This window comes from Lagopus muta, chromosome 4 (assembly GCF_023343835.1).
Source record: "Lagopus muta isolate bLagMut1 chromosome 4, bLagMut1 primary, whole genome shotgun sequence".
NCBI lineage: Eukaryota > Metazoa > Chordata > Aves > Galliformes > Phasianidae > Lagopus > Lagopus muta.
The window spans coordinates 15,520,410-15,530,321 of NC_064436.1; the positions used below are offsets into that span (position 1 = coordinate 15,520,410).

General features: G+C 46.1%; 1 long non-coding RNA gene across 2 annotated transcripts; it reads left to right on the plus strand.

The window, feature by feature from the left end:
- Window positions 1-3,151: 3,151 nt before the first annotated feature.
- LOC125691552 (uncharacterized) lies at window positions 3,152-7,931 on the plus strand. 2 transcript variants are annotated; one of them, XR_007376162.1, is made up of 3 exons: window positions 3,152-3,165; window positions 3,981-4,048; window positions 7,864-7,931. It is a non-coding gene; the product is annotated as an uncharacterized LOC125691552 (long non-coding RNA). The 2 variants fall into 2 exon arrangements; XR_007376163.1 differs by lacking the exon at window positions 3,152-3,165 and adding an exon at window positions 3,168-3,409.
- Window positions 7,932-9,912: the final 1,981 nt, after the last annotated feature.

The window sequence follows — 9,912 nt, forward strand, 5'->3', positions numbered from 1 at the left end:
TTTAAAGGTTCAAGGGAAAAATACCATGACAGCTCTCTCCTGCACAAGCAGCTTGTTAATACTCAAGTTTATTCCTCACTGCATGTCTAATATTATCTAACATAAGCAGGAAACCATCTATCTAGAAGCACCTCCTGCATTTGCTTGGCTTCTCCCCTCACAAAGTAGTGAGCAGACATCCCCAAAGATCAGCAGACAACTGCAACCTGTTCCGGAAAGCTTTCATACATCCCTTTCCCTCAGCAGCTCCTCCACCGACAGCTGAAAGAATACTGCAGAGAAGCATTCACTCGTGGGATGGTTTCAGCTTTGTATAACCAAGATGTTATAATCACAGTATACTTGTGTGTAATCAATAGATATCAAGATGTTATAACTGCAAAATAATCAAGAAAGTAAGGCAAAGCAGACAACGATAACAAAAAAAGAATAAGTGGAAGAGCTTCCCCTTCGGTTGAGCTCACCAGAAGACACCAAAAGGGAGGATCTCCAGAAGAGATCCTTCCCCTCTGGTAGCCAGCTCTTAAATAGGTCTAGGAGAGGTGCAGCCAGGCTCCACCCCTTCCAGCAGCACAGGTTAATTGCCTTCACCTGTCACCTCTGGCTGACTCATGGCTCACCTCAGGTGATTAATCAGAGGTTCAGGCCGTGGTTCAGAGTTCCCATACAAGCTTTCATCCCTCTGCTTTTTCCATCAGAACACCAAGGCAGAAATCCTAATTAGCAATCTGAAAGCACTGCACAGGCAATGAATATTTACATTTGCCACCGCGTTTGTAATATTTGCACGCTGTTCTGGTGACTTGTGATTACAGAAAGGAGGAAGAGGTCTGAGTCTGCCTTTCAAGCCTTGTGGCAGCAAAAGGAGGGCTGTTATCTGAAAGCTACTCATTTTCTGTATGCTGTGCGCTGCTTGCTGCCCGTGTGCAATACAACACAGCTGCCAGATTTGATTTAACCACGTCAGCCTGCTTCCTCCATTAAGCTGCAGAGATGACAGGGTGAAGTAGCCAGCGTGTTCATCTGTAGCTGTGGCCACTTTAAGCCTTGAACGAATATCATGAGTTTATTGCTCATGAAATAAGAGATAAAGAAATTAGAAATAAGAAATAAAACCAACCAACATTACTTGCAAACAAACAAAGAAACAAAAACAACATGCAAAAGCATTTCAGAAATGTGAATCCATACTTGCCTTCAGTGACTTTAAAGTAACATTAAAGAAATGGCTGTTCTTTTTTGTCAGTTAACAAATCCTAGGACTGGAGTTAATTCCTTTTCAAGACACCCTGATCTTTAAAGATACACGTTGCCAAGCAGCACCTGCTCATACAGACAATCAGTTTTCCCCTTGGAGAAAGTGTCACTACAGCAACCTTACGCAGCGTATGTGGCCAGGGTATATTCCTTCACAATAAAGCAATGGCCTTGAGCCCACTGCCTCCATATGCCCTTTCTCACAAAGCTGACTGACAGGAGGCAACTTCAGTACTCAAAGGTCAAATATTCAACTCTACCAGCATCCAGATGAAAATGTAACCAACGTTCCCCTTTTAAAATGAGACCTTTACAGGTTATTCTAAGGTAGGATTCTTTCTGAAGCTGTTCTGCTATTAGCAAATACTGAAAGGAGTGAAGAAGAGAACAAAGATCGCTGTGTAGCTGGGCTGTTAAAGCACTAACCTAGAGACTCCTGCATCTGCTTCGGACATTGGCTGCTCACCAAGAGTAGGACCAAGTTTTAGTAACCCTGATGGCAAAAGCATTTATGAGCTCGGTCAGAATAGCAGAGATTAGAGTAATTTCCATCTTTTGCATGCAGAGGTACTAGAATGCAGGAGAATGAGGAAGGTAGACAAGACAAGTGACACTGGTCGCTCGTATGCTTTTCAAATAAAACTGTTGTATTTGCTTTCTATAGATACCCCTTCCCAGGTGTACACTAATAACTCAGTTCCACTACTGTCCTTTAGTAATGGCAAGCAAACCAAACAACCTATAGTATAGAAAGGAATTCAAACATGATCTATCTCTCGTGTCAAGCAAGTTTTCCAGGTACTGCTACCATCAGCAGTATACCCAAGCAAGCAATTAGTTTAACAGAACTTATCATAAGCAAAAGGGAATTAAAATGTCATTGTTGACTCGAGAGCGAAGCAGGTAAAAGTTTTTCATTAGCATTAGCATCTCACTTGCCTTATATTCCTCCCCCCCCCCCAAAAAAAACCCAAAACTAGTTGAGAAGAGCCCACGGTTCTCAGCTAAGTGTCTGCCTCCAATTTCTGTTTGGGCACTTAGTACACAGTGACTTCACTCCTTCTTTAATTAAGGAAACTCTAGCACAGATTTCCACAAAAGCATCATTTTCTTACTATGAACAAATTGCATCTCAGCATAAAAGATTTTTGAATTAATATTATCTAGTAAATATTTAAACTTCATTCATCTTACTTTTTTAAGAGTATCAGTTGCTTCTTTCAGACCTTATTGAAAGCACCAGGGAGGGCGATAAGGACACTCTCGTTTCATATTCTCCCAGTCCCCTAAACCTTACTTCAAGCCTACACACCTCCATTCTGGTACCAGCTGGCTCCATAACTGTGCTGAGCCAATTAAACCCGGCCATCAGGACCACATTCAAAGTTACTGACTAACAGAAGATTGAACCACTGCCAGATAAGCAGCTGGTTGTTGTGATCCCAAGTACAGCAGACCTGTGTAGCAGTGTTCCCCCAGGGGTCAGTGATGGGTCTGATCTTGTCCAATATCTTCGTCAATGACCTCAAAGAGGAGAGAGTGTCCACTCTCAGCAAGTATGCTGATGATACGGAGCTGGGAGGAGTGGCTGACACACCTGATGGCTGTGCTGCCATTCAGCAAGACCTGGACAGGCTGGAGAGCTGGGCAGTGAGAAACTAGATGAGGTTTAACGAAAGCAGGTGTAGAGTCCTGCACCTGGGAAGAAATAGCTGCAATCATCAGTACGGGTTGTTGCATGACCTGCTAGAGAGGAGCTCTGCAGAGAAGGACCTGGGGTCCTGGTGGACCAAAGGTTGGCCCTGAGCCAGCAGTATGCCATGGTGGCCAGACGCCCATGGCATCCTGGGGTGCATAAAAAGGAGCAAGGCCAGCAAGAGAGGTGCTCCTCCCCCTCTAGTTACCCTGGTGAGGCCTCACCTGGAGTGGGTGGGGAAAATGGCTGTTAGGTGGAGCCTGGGAAGTTCTGTGCCCACATGTGAAGGATGGAGGGTGATGGAGCACTGGGTCGGGCTAACCAGAGAGGTGGTGGAGTCTCCTCTGAAGGTGTAGCTGTGCAGCCTGCTGTAGGAATCCTGCTTTGTCAGGGGGTTTGGATGCAATCTCTAGAGGTCCCTTCCAACCCCTACAGTTCTGTGACTGTAGGCATCAGGTGAGGCAGTGATATGTGGATTGCATATGGTGTAAGGCTTCTTCCCAGGGCGTGTTTGAAGTTTCTGAGACCCAATTGAGATCATTTTGGATTTTGCAGTAGAACCTAAGTATCCATTATTTTTCTGTAAGCCTCTGTTAATGAAGTCTTCCTGAGTTTGAATAATCTTCAACAGACTGTTATCCTTGTAATCAATCAATATCAGCTTGAAGAAAATCTGCCTGTGTGAATTCTGACATAGGGCTGTTTCACAATGTCTGCTTACTGCTGAAGTATTATTGCTGAAGCTGAGACTTCTCTGCATTGCAGTCCTTATCGACTAATTTGTCATTACAAACTAGTTAATTGGTCGGGAACTGGCACGTTGTGGATTCCGTCAGTGGCACACAGCACCGCTTGCTGAGGCAGTGCAGAAATTGCCATTACTCAAATGTGTAAGACTGAGATGTGCTGGACCACGTGGCATTTGTCTTGACAAAGGTGGCTTTGAATGCTAAGCAGAGGACCACGTAGTAGAACAAAGAATCTCTGTATGGTGATGGTCTCCTCTTTCTGTGTTTTTTTTTGATAGGACTGTAAGCTGGCTGGGACCTGCTGGACTTCTTATCAATTTATTGCATAAATAAATTTAGCAGTTGCGTAAGTAAATTCAGCAATTAATCTCAATATGGTTTCAGGTCAGCGCACAGGTGACATTAAAGACACAGCATCTATGTTTTGAATACAGGCAGTATGCTGGATATATCCTTACAGCAAATTTTGTCCTAAGGATCATTCAGTTCTGCTCAGAGAGCAATGTCCTTAAAGCAGTGGTGTTAAGAGAGTATATTTGTTTTGTACAGGTTGTTTACAATTTAGTGGTCTGCCACAGAATTCTCAGGAAGTTTTATTTTCTGCAGTGTGGCTCAGTGCCCTGCTATGCTCTTGAAATGCAACCCATGAGTTACTGCTGTGATGGTGCACATGGATAACTTATTCAGTCACTATGATTACATCATGGAGTCCTTTAGACTTAAAAAGTCTCTTTGGTTTTTATTCTTTGCATGTTGTTTGCAGATCCTGAAAACTATAAGTTGCATGAGCGTTAACAGGCAGACGTGACAGAATTAACATCTGTAGAGACTGCTTACAGTTTGCTTGTATTTAAACCTTGGAGTAGCTTTATTGCTGGAGAGGGAAAAAAAGCAGGCAGAACACTACTTGATTTATCCTAGTTATTGTGCTTTGCTCAGTACGACTGGAATTGGATTCCTCTAGGGTGAGCTTTAAACTAGAAGACAAACTCTCGGGGTCTGGTCAGAGCACGAATCAGTTCAGTTTGGAGTAAAATGATAGTAATAAATGTTGCATCTGTATTTTCTGACTGTAATGCCTAGCAGAACTGAAAAACAACCAAACAAAACCAAGCAGCAACAACAAAAAGACACCTGTGGAATTGAATACAGGCATTGCCCAAACGATGTTGCTGGAGCTCTGAAACTAACCAGTGGTGCCAAAACCACTGGATGTTATTCTGTCTTACAAATATCAAAGATAGAGCTGTCGCCAGGGTCTTGGGAACTATCAGGTGAAAGTGACCTTCTGCCTCAACCTGTGATCATCTTATCGGCTACGATAGCTAAGCGCTTCAGTTTGTCATTTACTTGCTATTATTCATTTAGCTGTAAGAAGAAAGGAACTGCAACTCTGACTTTTGACTCTGCATGTCAGAAAAACATCAGCCAACTGCTCCTACCAAACGTTTGAGTTGTCTTAAGACAGACCCTTTGAACTCTATGGATTCCAATGGGAAATCCCACTGCAAAATGTAAGAAACCTGATTACATTGCCCTCGTTTCTTGAGTCTTGCAAGCCAGACAGTTCATAGGAAAGGAACGAAGAAGAAGTCTAGAAGGATTATATCACTTTTCTGAGTTGCTCTTTGTTATGCCTAAGGGAATACATCCTATCTTTAGCAACTGACTTCACCATTCCCTGAAGGTTCATCTGAAGATGTACTTGTGTGGCACAGCAGGTAATAGCACTGTGGTTTAGAGATGCCTGTTCTTCTTGCCTGTAATTTCAGTGGTCTGAGGAGAAGCACAGATGTCTTGTGACATTTTGTATTTACTGAAAGCCTGTTTAAGGGTGAGTAACCCAGCTACTCTATTTCAGGGCACAAACAGCTTGAGGAGCAGGACCGGGTGAACCTCGTGACGTTCAGCCAAGTCAATTGCAAGGTTTTGCACTATGGTTGTGCTAACTCTTGCTATCATTACGTGCCAGGGGACGAAAGGATTGTGCACAGCCCCGTGAAAAGGATTTGGAGGTAGTGCTGTACAGCAAGCTGAGTGTGAGCCAGCAGAGTGCCTCACAGCCCAGAAAGCCAGCTGTATCCTGGGCTGCATCCAAAGAAGCGTGGCCAGCAGGGAAAGGGAGGTGGTCCTGCCCCTCTGCGCTGGTGAGACCTCACTTGGAGTCCTGCATCCACATGCGGAATCCTCGGTGCAGGAGAGACATGAACCTGTTGAAGCACATCCAGAGAAGGGCCACAGAAACAATCCGAGGGATGGAGCACCTCTACTGCAAGGACAGGCTGAGAGAGCTGGGGTGGTTTAAGCCTGGAAAAGAGAAGGTTCTGAGGTGACCTGATAGCAGCCTTTCAGTATCTAAAGCGGGGCAATGGTATTAACAGTATCCCTGTTCATTGCAGGGGAGCTTGGAAGGTCCCTTCCAACTCAAATGATTCCCCTGGCAATCTATGCACTTGTCTTCCCAATAATAGTTCTTATGGAGTAATTAGCATAGATAATCATCCTCCAGAATAACAGCTATGTTCTATTGGTTCTATTTCTCTACTTTTCCAGAGTTCAGGTCTCTAGAGAAGAGCAAGAAACAAATAGGAAGACTGATAGGGTGACACTAGAAGGAGAAATCATTGCTGTTCTTCATTATCAAACTATAGATGAAAAGGGTACAGTCTTTTCTTGTGACTTTTGTGTAAAACTCTTCTACCTGAGCTCATGTAGGTGCCATTGGAGTGAGCTACTGATACTACAGCTCTGAGAACTGTTTCTCTGCTTTGAAGTGGAAATAAGGCTGGGGCATGCCCCTCACAGTGAGTCTTTCTGTGGTACATAGGCAATGAATAGTACCAGAATATGTCCAACCAAATCTTTAAGAGCTAGGTTACTGATTCAGGCAGCAACATATTCTGAAAGTCTTTGGGTAGAAGTTGATCTAACGTACGTGACTGTTTAAGACCTGAATGGTTTTGAGTATTATGCACTCATGCAGAGTGGGAGCAGACCTTGCTGGATAACCTGCTGGTACTAACAAGATCCATTTTGAGAATGGAATCGTTTATATTTATTTAAAGAACTGTACTAAAATATTGAAATAAACTTGTCATGATACTGTACTAGAACATGTTCCTCTGTATATGCATTTTGGAGTGCTTGCCCCCAAACTAGCAATGGCAGTTAATTTGAATACCAGAAGCATGCATAAAAGTTGTCTGAACTTTCTCTCAGTGCCTAACCAGAGCCCAGCTGTGCTGGCCTGGGTCTGGGTGTTACCTTACCTTCTCCTATTCAACTAGCGGGCTGTTACTTTGTACCTTGATAGTGTTGAACATCAAACTGCGGACAACAGGAGTTACATTTTAACATCTTTCCCTACACGTGCCAGCCAGTACAGAAAAACCCAAAAGGCTTTTGAATTTCATGCCACTCCAGTGGATTCTGTTTTTTTGTTTGTTTGTTTTTTAATATCAAATTAAGACTGTACAGTTCCACAATTTTGCTGGCCCCTTGTTTTACTTTGGTTTGTAGTTGCCCTTGAGCAGTGAAGGTCAGCATATTTGTTGCTACAATTCTTATTTTTCTTAAAAATAAAAGCATTTATGTGGATTTCATGTCGTAGTGGCATTGGCAATAGATGATTTTGTGTTTTTTATTTCCTCTAAAGAGTATTGATACTGTCAGTGACAATGTGCTCAATGTTGCAGTTTGCAGGTAAAAGACGGGAGGGTGGTGCTCATTGAGCATAAAGGAGGCTGATGTATTCACACGACGTTGTTTTGAAAATAATATAAGAATGGCCATGTGCTAAGCTGTAGAAATGCATAACATCCTTTGTCTTCAGTTGGATAACACTGTTTAACAAAACTTGTTACAGTTTTGTAGGCGTCAAATCCAGAGGTGTTTCTGCCTCTTGGGAGGTAACTGTGCCACCATTTAGGGAACAGCTGCTACTCTGCAACTTTGGTTTGTTTGTACAGATTTGTACATTGCTTTTGCACCGCAGATTCCAGTGGGTTTGTAGTAATTACCGCTTCTGAAATCAAGCTCTGTGCTATAAAGATACATCCTGCTTAAAGGAAGAAAAACAGTTCGCATGGGGTGAGGAGCCTTATATACAGCCTATACTTTTAAATGGCACTTAGAAAACATTTTCTTTTTTTCTGTAAACAGGTAAGCTGTGGGATAAATTGTCAAGGAAGTTTCTGTAATTTTTGGCCTTAATGCTAGATAAGATCAAGGTAAGGGGGAACCAAAAAGGGCTTTGGGCTAAGGGAATCACCAGAGGCTTCTAACAGTTTGGGTAGCTGCCATTGACCCCAGGGTGCTTGCAGCCTTCAGTGCAGCTTGACCCTTATTCAGAAGGGTTAAGCAGCCTCTCATTTGGCCCTAGAGAGAGGCCTGTACATAAACACAGCATGCAGTGCAGCTCCAGACAGATGCAGCAGTTTCTGCTGCAGCTCGTGCTTGTTGTTGAGCAGGTGTCCCTGTCAGGGAAGAAGCTGTGACCCAAAAAGGGACCCAACAGGAAGACCGAGTGAAATGTGGCTCTGTTACTAATTGATACGGGACCATGGGACCCTTGTGATGCAGAACAGCGAACGGGCTGAGGACTGAATGCTTCCTTCACTCAGCTTTTTACTTTGCAAGACTGCCCTCCAGAAATTATCTCAACGGCAGTAAACAGGGAAGAGGAAAAGTAAACGTCTTCAGGGTTTCTTTATGCACAGTGATGTTGCTCTGGTGAAATGCTCTCTGGCGCAAGCCTTCCTTTACCACTTATTGCACAAATGCACAGAAAGTTCAGCTGTTATGTACGTGGCTCCCAGCTGAGGCATTGCTGCTGCTGCTACACGCTGTTTCGGCTTCAGTGGGGGCCACATATACTCTGTATCCACTGTTGGTCTCTTCCATAGTCCTTGGTTGTAGCACTGCTACAGTGAGAAAGCACGCAGCTGGGGGCAGAAGGAAGGGAGCTGAGCAAAGGCTGCAGAGCGCAGCCATCAGGTGAGCATTTCAGCCCCGGTGTGTGAATGAGGTACAAAATAGAAGCAGCTTTGCAAAGAGAGAGAGTCCTGAGCTGACACATCAATGGCATCCTGCGAACAGCTGCTGCCTTGTTTCCCTTGGTAAACACATGTTGGAGCTCAGAAGGGGTTTGTGCTGTAGGGGCAGATGGGAGGGGTGACAGGGAAGAATTCCTTAAAAAGATATAGAAGTAGTTTTAAATGAAGTTGGTGGGGATCTGTAAGTCAGGAAGAACTGCCTAATGTGTATATGACTGTTAAAAGCAACGCTGAAACGGAAGGCACGAGTTGCACAGCCAGCTCGGCCAGGTGCCGGGCTGTGAGCTGAGATCACCTGTGGGGCGGCGCTGCCCTGAGGGGCCGGGCGGCGACACCTGTGAGCGGGGCCGTGACCTTCAGGTGACCCCGGGGCGGCAGCCGTTAGGAAGAAAGGGCGGGAACGTCGAGGGGGACGGAGAGAGGGCGGCGGGAAGAAAAGCGCGGGAAGCGACAGCGGCGTTCGGGGCTCCTATTGGCTGGCGGGCTGAAGGGACAGCTATAAAAGGTGCGCGCGCGGGAAGGTGAGTCAGACGTTCTCCACAGCGCGTGAGAAGAAGCGGCGTGCCGTGAGGGAAAGGCGGCGACGACGGCAAGCGGTCTCCAGAGTTGAGGAGCGGCGGGGCCAGGGTACGGCGGATGCGAGGCAAGGCGGAGCGGGGCGGCGCGGGGTGCGGCGGGGCGGGGGCCGGGGGCCGGGTCGAGGCGGGGCGGGGTGGGGGACGCCGCTGCCGCCGCTAGCGGGCTCCGACGGATTGCAACCGGAGCCCGGACCGCCGCGTGGGCATCGATGGCGGGCGGACGGAGCCGGGGCTGGAGCCGCCTGTGGGGCTTCGGTGTCGGGAGGGAGCCGGGGCTGGAGCCGCGTCTCACGCTCCGCTGGCGGGCGGACAGAGCCGGGGTCTCCAGCCGGCACCGAGTGCAGGCGCGCTCCCAGAAGAGGGGCGCAGGCGCGACGAGCGGGGCGAGTTGCCACGTGGAAGAAGACGCAGCGAGGCAGCGGCGAGCAGCAATAATAAAACAATAAGGAGTGCTATCGCAGTGTTGAAAGCGCGCGGCTTTTACTCTCTGATTTCTAATGGCGTGGTGGAAATGGGGGAGGATGCGAGAAGTGCATTCCTGATGAAAAGGGGGAAGAAGTAAAGCGGTGTTGTGGTGT